Raw genomic sequence first — 15,647 nt, forward strand, 5'->3', positions numbered from 1 at the left:
AATTTTGTTTAAAGGGAACTAAGCAGAAATCCCAGGCAATTAAGTTACTAATATAAGATGGACATATTCTCACAACTTGAAACAGAGACATTATATTAGGAAGAAGCGGTGATGGGGGGGGGGGGGGGGGGGCATTCTATTTTCCAGTAATGAATGTTCAATTGAGATTTCAATTGAGATCATATATGGGATGGTAAGGGAAGTGTAAGGAGTGTAATGATGACCGTAAAAAGAGATTTCTGCTCCATGGAGACACAGTGTAACTCTGCAAAGGGGATTGTAGAATACAAACACAGAAACTGACCCAGCTTTAGCACATACAAGCAGACAGAAATGTAATCAGAAACGTGAAGGGGCACTACTGCACCTACTGAAATGCCCTGTTCAGACAGTGGGCAGACAGCGGCATGCTGCAGTGAAATGTGAATGATTTGTTGCCATATGGGAACCTCAGCAAAAGGTATCTTCTCAGTGTCCTCAGAGCCTTCTGCAAAGAGGGGTCAGGCGTGCCCAAGCCAGCAGGGCTCCATCCAGCCTCCATCCTGCCCCTCCACCCCCATGAAGCAGAGGAGCTGCATCAAGGCTCCACCCTTCAGGCTGGCCTCCTTCATGGTGGCACTAACAGGAAAACGTTGCAAAGCAGTGGCAAGCAGCGAGTCTGCTCCCAAAGCCTGGGGCAGAACAGGCATCTGAGAGCTGCAAGGAGAAATGAGGTCAGAAAACTTGCGAGATTCCACACAGAAAAATTAAAGCAGCAACAGTTGTGGAGCAAATCAGCCACTGCCAGTAATAATGGGGTGTCGGCCTGAACAAGCATGTGTATTTCTAATGGACAGAGTGCCCAAAGGGAGCACAGAGGGCTGTAGGACTGCTTGTCCTTCAGCAAGTCCACTGGTGGGAGAGGGAGAAGAGCAGACTGGAGAAGGCATCAGCAAGTTAGTCCTCCTGCTTAGTGCTGCAGAACTTCAGGAGAAAAAAACACAGGGTGTATCAGCATCCTCGCCCGTGCACAGGTATTGCTTCCCTCTCTAGCAATCCCGTTCCCCATTTGTAAGGCGTCTGTGCCCAGGCAAGGGTGTGAGTGTTTCCTGAAGGGTTATGACTGAGGAAGGTAAGCTGCAAAATACTTCCTCTTCAGTATGCTTTAGTTTCCATTTATTTCCAAAGGCAGTATCTGGATTGTGAACTCAGGTTTGGATGCCCCAGATCATCAGTTTAGTTGGGGACTGTCTGTTCGTTTGTCTCCTTTGTGGGAAAGGACAGTGAAACAAAGAGGTTCAGACTATAGGCATCGTGTTTCAACCCTGAAATGTGACATTGTAACAGAGACTAGAAATAAAACAAGCTGCAAAAAGCGAGCTGAAATGTACACTTCGAGGTTCAGATTTGGAGCTAACCGCCTCCGGTGCTGACTGAGAGCTGGAGCGTTCCCAAAGTCATTGCTGCCGAGTCTGCGGGTGCCGAACGGAAGAAGCGAGCCCCAGCGAAGTTGGGAGCGGGGCGGCGGGGGCTCGGCGGGGGCTCGGCGGGGGCTCGGCGGGGGCTCGGCGGGGGATGGCGGCCGCGTCCCGGGCAGGAGCCAAAGGGGAGGGCGGGGCGGGGCCGGGCAGGTGCCGCGGACAATGGGGCCCGCGCGGGGCGGGGCCGGGCAGGTGCGGGGCGGGGCGCGGAGCGGAGCGGAGCGGAGCGCGGCCGCTCGGGGTCGGCCCCTGCCGCCAGTCGCGGAGTTCGCCGCGTCGCCAGCCGCGCCCGGAGTCGCGCTCTGCCCCGTTGCAGCCCCCGTAAGTCCTGCCGCCGCCGCCGCATATTCATCGCCACCCCGCTGCTGCCGCCGCGGAGTTGGCCCCGCCGGGGTGCCGGGCGCTGCGCGGGGCGAGCCGCGCCCCCTGCCCATTGTTTTCCGCTGGGGGTGAGAGGGGGCCCAGCTGGGCTGGGGAGAGCCGGGGGATGCGCGTCTGTCCCCGGTGCTGGCGGCGCGGAGCCGTGCGGTGCCCGCGGGCGCTGTCACTTTCCGGCCGTCCCCGCAGCCGGAGGTTCGGCGGGGCGCGGGGACGCTGCCCCCGCTGTTAGCTTCCCGGGCGGGCGTCCCCGCCCCGCCTCTGCCAGGGGCTCCGCAGAGGCCGCCAGCCCCTTGGCCCCCGCGGCCGGCGGGTGCGGAGCCGAGCTTCCTGCGGCGAGCCCTCGCCGCCGACTGGTGCCCTTCCCGGGCGCTGCCCCCCCTGGCCCCGGCCTTGGCCGTCGTGAGCGCGGGGGGACTCCGCGGCCCTTCCCCGCCTGTGCGCAGCGATCGCTGCCTGGCGGCAGGAGCAGCCGCCCCGCCGCAACGGGCGTGCTTGGGGCTTCGGGGGGCTGACGGAGGAGGGCGGCATGCCGGAGCACGGAGTCTGTGGTCCCCGGGAGGAGCAGCCCGGGCACCCCTCTGTCTAACTGGGAGTTCGGTTGGAAAGGGGAAATCCTTGGCACGGAGCTGGTGGTGTGGCTACGGAAAGTGCTATGTAATTCCTTTGAAGGAGGAGGAAGGCTTGAAGTGATTTCTGAAACGGGATATAAGCTTTTTACAGGAAGAAAATGTTTGCCTTATTTGTCATCAATATATCCGTTTATTCCCTTTCTGCTGTTGTAGCAATTTGTTTTTGTTTTCCAATTTATTGCCCTTTTCGCATTGATTTTCTATTGATTAAATTCATTTTCTTGCCTGTCGCCATAGATGTTGGTCTCTGATCCAATCATTAGCAGCGTTTGTAGCTACAGTTCAGTTTCTGCCCTCATCTTAAGAAAAAGGGGGGGGGGGGAAATATAAGCAGTGCCCTTATTCTTTTCCCAACTTCGAATGTATAGGATTCATTCAACATCAATCCTTTTACTGTTTGTGTTCTTTTTCAAATGTTAACAGAACTTGGTCTGTTTCAGGCAGGTCTCGGTTAAGAGAGAAAGTGACGTACAAAAGCTTGGCTACGTTTAATGATCATTCTAGGTTCTCAATTACAATTGCGTTCCTCAATTATAAGATGTGAGTTGCAAGTCTGTGCATCTCTTTTAAGGCATATCCCCACCCTGCTTTCTTGGTCACGTATTTTTCCTCTATGCCAAAACATTTAGCGATCAGCAAAAGCAGGGTGTTTTTGGTTTTGGTTGGTTTTTTTTTGGTTTTGGTTTAAAATGGTGCTTGAATACACAGGATTCCTATAATATATATATTTTTCCTTTCCTGAGAAAAACAAAGGAGTTTAGATGTATGTAAGAAAGAGTTTAATAGACTGTGGAGAACTAGAGATTTCTTTCTTTTGCTAAAGAACCCTTACCAATGTTTATTGAATTTGCTCGTCTGCATGAAGAAAAGAACTGTTGTTTTGTTATCTAGCAGATGTAGGAAGATTGACGGCTACAAATTGTAAATCTATGAAGGATCTGTCCATGGCACAATTTTTAGTTCATTTAAATAGTTATCCTACACATCTTGTAATTTGCAAAATTATATAAACAAGATCAGTAAGTTTATGAAGAAGATATAAATGCAATAAATATACCGTAAAAATTTTGAAGCTCTTTGGGATAATTAGCAGAGCACAGTCTTGCTTGAAGTATGATGTTAATACAGTTAATTTAAATTCAAATATGGGCACACCATTGTAAATATTATACTGTAGAAAAGAAATATATATTTTTAAACATGCTACTTCTGTCAGAAGAACTTGAAGTATAATAGTCTTTGTTAAGATGAAGAGAACATCGTTGATGTCATGGCGTGCTTTGCATTTTTAAATGGAATCTAATGAATTGCAAACGTTCATTATGCCACCAGTGATTGCTGAAACTTTTCAGGACCCCAAAATAGGGAGTTATTTGTGTACTGTTACTCACATGTTTTCTGATTATGGCTTGACTGTAAAAACAATAATAAATAAAAAAGGCATTGTTCTGAAATTAATTCTCTGCTAGCTCCAGATCTTTTGTTGGTCTACTTCTGTCTTGTAAGACTGTGTTTAAACACCCCGGTGGGCTCAGGTTAGAGAACTTTCTGCTGGGAAGTGGGGGAAGCTGTGGGAAGGGGCTGGTAGCAGCCTGTTGGATCTTGGAAGAGTTAAGGGTGGGTAACATGCCAGGGAAGGTCAGGCTTGCCAATTGTCTCAAAAGGCAGAGAGGTCAAATTTCCAAAGGTCAAAGAGTGATATGCTAATTTTAATGCACATCATATATAAATATTGCTCAGCTTAACACATCAGGATGCTAAGAATAAATATCTCTTGGTCTGTGCCTTTTAGATAAATGTTATCTTTAACAAATTGCTCTTACTTAACTATGATGTGTAATGGCTAACGTTCTTCTAATGCTATTTCATTCTCTATGCGCTTTCTACTTATTTTTCTATTTCTAATGGCCGCTGTTCTTCTAAGGTTATTTCATTCTCTATGGGCCAGTGGAAATGGGCTATGTTTATGGGTCCAGGACAACTTACAACCTTTGAATGCCTTGGTTCATAACTATTCTTGGCACTGCACAGTGTGGTCTGTCAGTTTCCAAACATTGGGGGGTTTTGAAACCTGGGGGGTCTCGAGTTCAGTTTCATTTCCCCTTCTGTTCAGTCCCCTTTGCTGTGTGGCAGTGGTGGTCAAGGCAGACAGCAGTGATGCCCATGTCATCTTCTTGCTGGCCATGCCCGCTGTAGGTGAACATCCATCAGGCCCAAAGGCTGATAGGCTGCGCCACTGCAGATAAAACAAGGTGGTTGCTTTGGGGATGTAGACAGAGAAGGGGGCTGATGTCCTTGCTTGTTTACTGGAGATGCTTACTGGCAATTTCTCACTGAACTCTGCTGCTCCTTGCAAATGTTTTAAATTTATTTTTAACTATTGTCTCTCAGTACTTTATCTTGAGGCTTAATTCCTACTGTGGCACTATATTCTTAGATTAATTCAAACCTATGTGTATTTAAAATGCAGGAGACCCTTTTATAAAAGCCAGGGTCTGTTCTCCAGGGCTGGAGAAAGTGTACCATGGTATTTGTTGTTTTGTGGGACTCCCCATGCCACACGGCAGTTACACTGATTGTCCCTGCTACTCTGGGTGATCCTTGACTGAATTGCTGTGGGACTGAACTGAGGTGGGAACTACAAGAGAGTGTCCCTCTGCAGGAGCTGCAGGTCATAAAAAGAGTTCTAGGATGGATCAGAAGTAATAAAGTATTGGTGATCTTCAAGGAAGTGCTTAATGCCCAACTCTCTTCCATGGCAGAAAGCAGGCAGTAAGGATGTCTGATACAAGGGGAGTAAAGTTTTAATGGAGAAAAATCTGCATCTCAAACTGATGTGGGTAACTTAATAGTGAACTAATGTAAATGGTATCAAGAAAACCAGACAAATCTTGAAGATTATAAATCAAAGTAAAAGAAGAGGGGAGAAAGGTGCACTGTTTCTGAAGGCTGATATCTGACTGTTTTAGAGCTAGAAACTCTCTACGAGAGAACTACGGGGGTGGTTTTTTTCTTTTTTTTTCTTTTTTTTTCTTTTTTTTCTTTTTTTCTTTTTTTTTCTTTTTTTTTCTTTTTTTTTTTTTTTTTCTTTTTTTTTGTTTTTTTTTGTTTTTTTTTTATGATGATATAAGACAGCTATTTCTTCCCTTGTATGCTGAAGATCACTTGACTTTATCATACAATTCAGATGTTTAAGATGAGGTTTTTGGGCATTGTGTTTCTCACTGTGTTCTGCTCTTGTGGCAGGCGTGCAAACACAGTAAGTGTTCATGGTGCCCTTAGCTGAGGGACTGTTCCTTTAGCTTGAGTGGGAAAGATCTCTGCTTATAAGAGAGGCTTTTGAGTTCTTTCTTGAGTAGGAGTTCCTATCAGTTTTACAGTAGTATTTTTAAGAAGCTTCAGTTACTTATTCCTAACTTTTTTCACTAATGAGAGCTCACCTTTCCATCTCCCTGACTCTTTTCTGTGAGCTTAGTTTCCACTGAAGCCACCCTGTGTGTTCAGTTAGGTTGTAACTCCCGTTACAAAGTCAACTTTTGCCTTTCTTTAGTCTGCCACTTCTGGTTTTGATCATCTTCCCTCAGTTCTCAGAAATATTTCAGATTCATTAATAACTTCTCCCACTGATACACCACTTCTGTATCCTGTAGTCTAGCCAATTTTTTCCAGTCCAGCTGTTCGGTTTGCTCACCAGCTCTAAGATCTCTTTACACCTACAACTTCTCCCACTTCAGAGCTAGTCATGACAGTGTGGCAGCACACATTTTCTTTCTCCAGCTGTAGCACGTGTTGTTTTTGAACTTCAATTTTCGTGCCACTAATACTGTATGTGAACTCACCCCTGAGAAGAGACAATGGTTCTATGGAATGGGGTGATCCATCCATGGACTTGATAGCCAGCAGAATCGGTGCTTAAGGATTTGAATTATCTGTCTGTGCAAGGGCAGAACCATTGCACAGTTCATGTAAATGATGTATGTGGTCCTAGTTTTCTTTGTTAAAAATTTGACTGACAGACTGCAGATGCAGTCTCTTTTTTTTTTTTTTTTTTTCTAGAATAAAAGGCATCTTCTCAAATTAACAGCCTTTCTCTTTTTTCGTTGCTAGCCTTCCAAGGCACAGAAGTTTTTCTTGATCTATTCCCTTCCACAGAGCTTAGTTTTATCCAAAAAATTGTAATAGAAGCTTTTTGTGAGAGCCTCAAGTACAGAGTTCTGCTTTATTACAGCTGCTCAAGAAAGGAGCAGTCCCACCCTGGATTTTCTTCATGGGTGGTAGCTTCTTGCTAGTTCATAATGGGAAATATTGTTGTCATTTCAATATTAGCCCAAGATACAAAATATATTTTAAGTGTTCCAGCCTCATTTATGTGTATTTGAGGAGGGAAAGGGAGGTAAGGAAAGAGAGTGAGTTCTTCACATATAATGAAAGAGCACAGGATTGAGTCAGACCTAGCCAACCTGAAAATGTCAGATCATAAAGAGCAGCATTTTGGAATTGGGGTTGAAGCAAGGAGATCCACTTCTGCTTCTGCCATTTCAAGCAAGTAATACTTCTTTCACTTTCCCATAATTCAAAGAACAGGTGAATGAACCTGTCTGTGGCTGCAGAATTAAAAAGAAAAATCACCTTTGGAAGGAAGGGAAAACAACTTCTTTGCAAAGCAAAAGATCAAGATGGGATATTTCAGCAAACAATAAAAAATTACACAAAAAGTTAGCATGAGAATGTGGGTTTATAATGCGAAGCCTTGTGAAGTAATTTCTCTTACTATTTCATATCCTGAGATTTTTCACATTTTATACAAACAATCACAAATTCAAGTGTCCAAAACTTTAAAACTTGAACTTATCTTTTCTAGACAATCTCCAGATGAAACTCAATTGCACTATGCCATTTTTCTCCCAAAAAATTCTTGTGAATTGCCAGTCCTGTTCTGTGTGTCAACCCTTCCTGCCTGCCATTTACTGACTATTATTCTTACCCTGCTATTAAATCAGAAGTGTTATTAGTCAAATCTATGTTCTTATTGTGCTTCACAGCTACAGAATGAATTTTCAGAAAAGCAGTAGCTCTGGTGTTGTGTGTGATGATATGTAGGTACTATGCCTATGGATGGGTGCCTTGCAGCACATACAAATATTAAAATACAGGATTAGATTGGGTTCTCTCATGCAACTTTGGATTGCATTTATCAGTGGAATCTTCCTTCAGTCTTCTGTCTTTTGATGGCAAACATTACAGCTTTTACCAGAAAAGAAAAAATTGGGGATTATATATAAACTCACTTTGTTTTGTTTAGATAGGAGTAAGTAGGCTGAAACTACCAGCAGGCTTGTCAATTCCAGTGTGCGAATGTATAGCACTACTATTTATTTATTTTTAAATATTGCCTTTATGCTCCTTTGTGTTACTTTCATAGTCTTTTTTTTTTTTTTTTTTTTTAAAAAAAAAAAAGGGGGGGGGGAGGGAAGTTAGGGATTTTTGTCCTTTTCCTTGGTCTCTGAGCAGGGTTTGAACCCTTGAATCCCCAGGCAAGTGTGTTTCACCAGAAATATTGAACTGGTAAGGAAAATAACTGCTTCTTCTTGAACTTTGTTAGTAGAGAAGATGGCAAATACTTCGCAAGATCTGCTGACATTCTACTCTTGATCCCAGCAATCTTGGATCTCATTCAGATCTGAAAGAACATTCCAATCCACTCATTGAGATACAGGTCCTGGCAACTGGGCACTTTATTTGCAATACATATTTTGTCTCCAGTGCCCCATACAAAGATGACCTGAGTTCTTGTTCCAGACTTCTCCACTGTTCACCCGTCACCTCCCTTTCATTTTTCCATTCCAAAGCTGTTTCTCACAGATCTTGCCTGGTCACTGATCTTTCCTAACAGGCTCCCAGTCCCTGTTCCCACTTCCTATGTAGGTCACTGACCCCAGTGTTTCTCTATTACTCTCACTTTTACTTTCCACACAATCTCACTTGTTTGCTCTATAGCCTCCTTACTCCTATTGTATTCTGGTCATGAGTCAACTTTCACTCCTTTTCACTAAAAGCTAACAAAAACCCATTCTTTCTCCAAACTGCTTGAAGTTATGAAGAGTCTTACCTGCTGCTTGCCTAGGTAGCCAAAGCTGTGCTGGATCCACCAGAAAAAAACAATTGCTATGTTCTTGAACATGCGAGATAAAATACATTGAGCATGTGCTAAATGTCCAGAGAATGCAGCTGCTAAACTGTAAATCTCTATAGAGAATTTCCCATGCTTATAAAGTAGACTAGCTTCTCTTTTTCCTTGTGAAAAATTTATTTCATTAGAGCGTGTTGATAAGAATGACAACATTTTTAAATGCCAGGACTCTCCACCAAATAGGAGCGTCTCAGATTTTCTCAGGCATGTTTTGTCCATGTTAACACATTCTCAATTTCTCTTAGCAAACTGTATTTAGTAAACTATGCAATGCTGATGAAGCATTTATTTGAGACAACAAAAAAAAAAAAAAAAAAAAAAAAAAAAAAAAAATATGATTTTTATTCCCTTGTGTAAAATTTTGGCATAATGACGCTTTTGCAAAGCTATACCGAGCTATACCTATAAAAGTCTCCTGTAATTGATGGTGTTGGGCAACCTTCGATAGGCACCCATCCTACCTTTGATACCCCAAGGATAGTCCTTAACATTTTATACTGTGCAGATAGGTGCCCAGTACTACTAGTTTGTGCCTGTACAGCACTGCATTGATACTAAAGTTAGTTAATTAAGAAAAACAATATGAACACAAATGGAGTGCTCTGCTGCCAGGTCTCCTGCATATGCAGTAGTTCAAGAACTCCCACAAAGTACTTTTGTATGCAGTATACTTGTGAATGCCTTGGAGGAAGGGACTATGCGTTGAAAAGGAATTACATCTGTGGGTGTACAACTAGCAGGTCTACAAGTGTGTGAGTGAGAGGGAGAAAATATGTGATAATGTTGGTATCGAAGATTTCAGTAGCAATCCAGTGTACGATGACTGTGTTACTCACAATTGGAAGAGATCTCTATTGGTGGATAGATGCAGGGAGTGAAAGAGATTGCTATATGTGTAAGCATGTATCTGCTTGGGAACAAGGTGGAGTGAAGACAAAATGCAGTTAAATCTTAAAGCACTACAAGTTGAGAAGCAACGCTGTTCTGTAACTATTTTACCTTGTAGAAATGATCGCATACATGGCTTAGCTCATTTTCTGGGAGCATGGAGTTTTTGAAGATTGCAATTAATCACCAAGTGGGGATTTGCCTTGTCAGGCTTTCAATTGTTTAAGGAAAAGGAAAAAAAAAATTTACAACTTAATTTTGTATTTGTAAAGAGGAAGTAAATAATTTTTGTGGGGCTTTTTTCCTTTATTTAAGTTGTAAATGTAAAATACTTCTTATGGATGTGTTATTTCAGTGTGCTGTGAGCATTTAACAGACATAGTCATTGAGAAATTGTTGAAAAAGCTGTTGCCACTTTAATTTCTGGCAGACAGTCTATAATCCAGTTTGTCAAATGAATTTTCTTGATTGCCTTGCAATGTATGCAAAGTACTTAAAAAAAAAAAAAATAAATAAATCAAAATTACCTCTGAAGATGTTGGGGGGAGGAGAAGGATACAAAAGAAAACAGAGGAAAATTCAGCTTTCTTCTCTTAGTTAAGTATAAAGAAAATGGTACTGTATAAAGGCAGCACAAAAGACATAACAGAAATGTATAATGAGAGCAATCGAGTTCTTCAAAATGCTGGATAGTTGTACTGTAGGAAAAAACAACAACAACAACAAAAAACAGTTCACTGATTAAAACAATCGAAAATGTACTTGTTTTTATTCAGTAAGCTAAACTTAATCTATCAAACAAACTTGCTGTCTGACTTTCACCTGAACTGATGAGGTATTCAAGAGGTAGATTCTGTAGGATTTTTGAATGTGGGGTGCTTCCTTTAGTTGGTGGGTGTCCCCCTGCCTGTAAGTCCCCTGCTCAGAGCTGCTGCAAAGATTAGGAATAATTTATTTAATTTCTTCTATTGTGTTATTTAGTGTGTTTCACAATGCACATAAACAATTGTTATCCGTTTTATAGAATTTTCAACTTATACTGAATTTGCTAACTACACCACAGCAGTGAAAAATATTTTTCCTATGTATTTTGGGGCTATAACTACTCTTAAGTCTTTTTGTTGTGTGTGTGTTTTTGTTTGTTTGTTTTTTTATCCTAGTTTATATTATTCTTACCAAAATAATGCTTACAGTATTTGTCAGAAATCTGTGGAGGGCAAAGAGCTAAACTCTTACCAAACAGACAGGGTTTCACAGAGAAGTGAGAAAACACTTTGCAAGATTCATGGTATGAATTAAGCTGCTAGTTGATTAGGTTTTGCAGCTATTTTTCCAGCCACACAAGAAAGGCCAGTGTGTGGTACAATAAATCTAGAGATCTTAGACTCTGGTATTCCTGTGTCTTAGCCTCTCAATTTCTAAAATGTCAGTAGTAGTTAAAAATCAGAAAATTCTGCTTGGTATTCTGAGCAATGTGCCTTTGAAGCCAGGCTGGAGGGAGCAGCATGTTTGTTGCCTTTTGGCTGAAATCCTTAAGAACCCTTGTCTGGAGAAAAAGTTCTGTGGGAAAAGACCTTCTCGGGCTGTTGCCAGGAGGTGTCACTACAGTTCAGGAGTAACTGTTTTGTCCCTTGAGAAACACTTTAGTAGTTTCAAGGTCTCATTAGATATAAGTGCGGGTATCATCAGGTCATCAGGTGCAACGATATACTGCCCTCTATTTATCATTTCTAAAGAAAGAACACGATATTGTCCAATCTACTAATTAATGTATCGCCAAGTAAAGAGATTATTGTATGTATGCTAAACGAGTTGACCTCAAAAATACACATTCTACATTGATATTGAAATATGTATGCAGTGTGATACTGTGTACTGTGTAATTCCTTTGGGGAATTAGTGCTTACATGGTGCTGTCTGATGCAGTCATTTGTACTCCCTTGGTCCTATTCATCTTTAAGTGATGTAGCAGAATTTTAGCAGTCACTGATCAGATGTATTACGCTAGGATTAGCATGGCAAGATATTTGTTGAAAACCAAGAGAGTAAAAGTGGCCGTTGTAAAGAGATGGAGTCATGAGCAGGTTTGGGAACCATAACCTTAAACGCTACTGATACCACTCTTTCAAAACAATTTAAATAATTTATTTTAATGCATGAGAAGCTTTTTATTCTCAATCAGTTTTGCACAGCATATTATATGTATTTTATACAGCCTGCTAATGAGCTGAAGACTTGTTAATTATGTGTGCGTGGAATGGCATAGCTGTTGAATTATGCACATTATTTTTCCTTACAATGAAGTCTTCCTATTAACTGTGTCTCTCCTGGCTGAAAATGTACACCTCAGGTTACTAACCCATCTTTTGTCATTTAATTATCATCAATCTTAGGGCTTTGTTTGTGCGAAGAGTTTTTCTGAAAGTTGAGTAGTCTAGACAATAAAAATACACTCTTTAAAAGTAGCTTCTTGTGTTGCATAAAATAGCTGTTGGGAATTGTATATCACCTGAAATAAAAGGAGGAAAAAAATAAGGGAATGTAAAATCTGGAACGGTTTACTTTTTTTTTTCCTCTGTCTGGCTTGTAGTACATTAGTTTTCCTACTTAATAAATACTTAATATCATCCTCTTGACTTGGGGAAAAAAATCAGACTGAAATTATATGTTAATTACAACAAAAATTGTATTATGCCAGATCACTGTTGTGAGCATTGGAATCTAAGCAGGGGCATGTGCTCTACTTCCTGAATGTATTACTCTTACAAAGAGTATAAAACATAATGGTAAAGCTGATCAGGTCTTTCGTACTTTGGATAATTCCAGCAAGCTACAAAAATATGTGATACTAGTTACTAAGCAGTGTAGCAATGTAGACTTGGTGTCTAGTATATATTCTAAATCAATACGTGGAAATTTTCAAAATTCTGTCTAAACTGCTTTTCAGTTGAAAACATTGCTTCTTTCAAAGAAAACAACCAACCAAAAAAAAAAAAACATGGCAACAAAATATTCCTGGTCCTTCCATTTTCAGTACAGAAAAAAATGGCATGTGTTTTTTTTTTTTCTTCCTTCCCCCTAAGATAGTATTGTCAGAAATGTGGAAAATTTGTGGAAGTGGAATTGGGTAATGGAAAGTCATTTTGCTAAAGATTTCTGAAACTTGGAGGGGGAGGGGAACAGAGAGAAAGAAAGAAAGTAAGGCTGTAGCAGTGGTATTATGCACGGTAATAAAAAGGAACTACAATTATATTTAATGTCTTGAGTTTGTTGTCTTTTATTTGTTGCTGTATATTCCAGTGTGGATAAAGGAGTTGTATATTACTGAAATAAGCAGCATAAAAGTGTTGGACCATCTTCATCACAGGCTTTGGTTACATAAATCAGTATTACCCACAACAAACAGAAAACATTTGCAATAGTATCACTTGAAAACATGATCAGGAGTTATTTGTTCACACTCTAAGCTGCATTAATAAACTCAGTACTGGGGGACTTGTATTTTTTTCTCTAGTTATTGGGTGATTTTGTGATCCATAAAGAATTAAAAAAGGAGAAGAAGAGGAAAAAAAATAAAAAAATGCTATGGTGTGGCAGAGCGTGTGTATCTTGGATTTGTAGTCCTGGGAAGAGGGACAGGTCCAAAGAAAAATCTTAGTTTGAAAGCTCCTTCAGCCTTTTTTGTTGTTTATGACAAATCTCTTGAGTGTTCAAGAGATTTCATTTGTTGCTTTTACATCAGCTTGTTTCATATAAGCTGTGAAATGACTATTAGACAGATTACCAGCCTTAAAGGATTATATGCATCTTTCATCATAGGTGCTGCTGCAATATAAACACTATAACAATAATCAGCTTAGTTAAGTTCAAGCAGGTGGTCTAAAGCGAAAAGGTATTTTGTAGGACTAGAAGGTGTTCTGAGCAAATTTGCCGACGACATCAAACTTGGAGGAGTTGTGGACTCTGATGAGGGTGGAAAGGCCTTGCAGAGAGACCTGGACAGATTGGAGAGCTCGGCGATCACCAACCACATGAAGTTTAACAAAAGCAAGTGCTGGGTCTTGCACCTGGGATGGGGCAACCCTGGCTTTACGTACAGACTGGGCGATAAGATGCTGGAGAGCAGCCCTGCAGAGAGGGATCTGGGGTTTGTGGATGGTAGCAAGTTGAATATGAGCCAGCAGTGTGCCCTGGCAGCCAGGAGGGCCAACCAGATCCTGGGGTGCACCAAGCACAGCATTGCTAGTCGGTTGAGAGAAGAGATTATCCTGCTCTACTCTGCATTGGTCCGGCCTCACTTTGAGTACTGTGTGCAGTTCTGGGCACCACAGTACAAAAAGGACATTCAACTGTTGGAGAGTGTCCAGAGGAGGGTGACGAAGACGGTGAAGGGTCTAGAGGGAAAGACATACAAGGAGCGGTTGAGGGCACTGGAGAGGAGGAGGCTGAGGGGGGACCTCATCGCGGTCTACAACTTCCTTGCAAGGGGGAGTGGAGAGGCAAGTGACCTATTCTCTGTAAACACCAGTGATAGGACCTGCAGGAATGGTGTCATGCTGAGGCAGGGGAAGTATAGGCTTGACATCAGGAACAAGTTCTTCACTGAGAGGGTGGTTGCACACTGGAACAGGCTCCCCAGTGAGGCAGTCACCGCACCAAGCCTGTCTGAATTTAAGAAGCAATTGGACTGTGCACTTAGTCACACGGCCTAAATTTTGGGTAGACCTGTGTGGTGCCAGGAGTTGGACTTGATGATCAGTACGAGTCCCTTCCAACTCGGGATATTCTATGATTCTATGACTCTACTTTTCCTTCCATCTTCAACAGATGAACATGTGATTATGTAGGCAATTAGGGAAATTGCTTAGAGGTGTTTTGAAATCCTATGTTCTAGGTAACCAGGGTTTGTATTTTTTGTTGTTGTTGTAGTGTTGTGTTTTTCTTTTTTCTTTTTTCCTGTATATTCTTTTAACCTACAGATTTCATAACGTGACATGGACATAAACGGCTTCTTTTTCTTATCTGCTTTGTGGTTTCTTTTTTTTTTTTTTTTTTTAAATGCCTACCATGGCAAGACTGTGAGTAGAGTTCCTTCCTATCCAGTTGATGAGCTTGCAATTGTTCATTCAAGTTAGCTTCTCTAGCTTTTCTCCATTCCAGCATAGAATGGTCTCCAAATCTATGCATTTGTTAGATTTTTCTCCTGCTACCCTTGACATGCAGTTCATTTGTGGCTCTTTGACCGCTGCTTCTGTGGCATGATTTGGAGTGTGGTGAACAAGGTGGTTATCAGTAGGGCTGAGCTGGTGGCTCTCTGTGGCTGCTTCATGCCATCTCTTGGGTGGGCTGGCTGCTACAGAGCTGATGGGATGCTGAAGGTTAATCAGCTACGTGATGTCTTCGTGGTTGAGAATGAAGATGAGGTCCAAAATAACTTTATTTCATGTTTGTCAGTGACTTGGGATTTGCCCCTTCATAACAGAAATATTCTATTTTTCTCAAGTTATTCAATATCTAAATTAATGTATTACTTTGAAACAAATTATGCATGTTACTGGTGTTTGTAATAGTAAACGTATATGCCAAGTTCTTAAATGGATATCGAAGTTATATAAAGCACTTTTATACCTTAAAGTAACTGTAAAACCAGAAAGGAAAACAGAGCTATACAACTACTTGTAAAGATTCAGTGAATTTATTACTTCTTTAGTGTTTCATTATAGGGGTAAACTAACTGTTTGTCAAAATTTGTAGATTAATACCAGTTGTCCATAAACAATTTTGAGAACAATTATACTGTCTTAGAGAAAATTCATGTGACCAAGAAAGTGCCTGAGATAAGCAATCATTTCTGTTGTCGTTTTAAAATATTTTCTTTTGTGTAGAATTCCCTTGGGTATTTTCAATGACTGGTGTAAAACTATGATGGTTTTAATTTTGTCAAAAGGTATTATTAAAAATATTTATGACAGCATTATAATATACACGGCTACAGAAGTAAACGTGAATAAAGCACAGTTCAAGAGTTTTGAAATAAAGACGGAAGTTATGGATAACTAGAGATTTATACCCACACAATTTGTTTCTACTTTACGCATC

General features: G+C 41.3%; 1 protein-coding gene across 2 annotated transcripts in view; it reads left to right on the forward strand.

Annotated features, from left to right (window-relative positions):
- The first annotated feature begins 1,713 nt into the window (after window positions 1–1,713).
- SEMA6D (semaphorin 6D) overlaps window positions 1,714–15,647 on the forward strand; it is a 239,329-nt gene continuing 225,395 nt past the window's right edge. Inside the window, exon 1 of one of the 2 annotated variants that reach the window (XM_032194668.1) lies at window positions 1,714–1,781. The gene's annotated coding sequence lies outside the window, so the exon portion shown is untranslated. The remainder of the gene's footprint in view (window positions 1,782–15,647) is intronic. The other variant, XM_032194667.1, reaches the window with a different exon arrangement.

This window comes from Aythya fuligula, chromosome 11 (assembly GCF_009819795.1).
Source record: "Aythya fuligula isolate bAytFul2 chromosome 11, bAytFul2.pri, whole genome shotgun sequence".
NCBI classification, from domain to species: Eukaryota; Metazoa; Chordata; class Aves; order Anseriformes; family Anatidae; genus Aythya; species Aythya fuligula.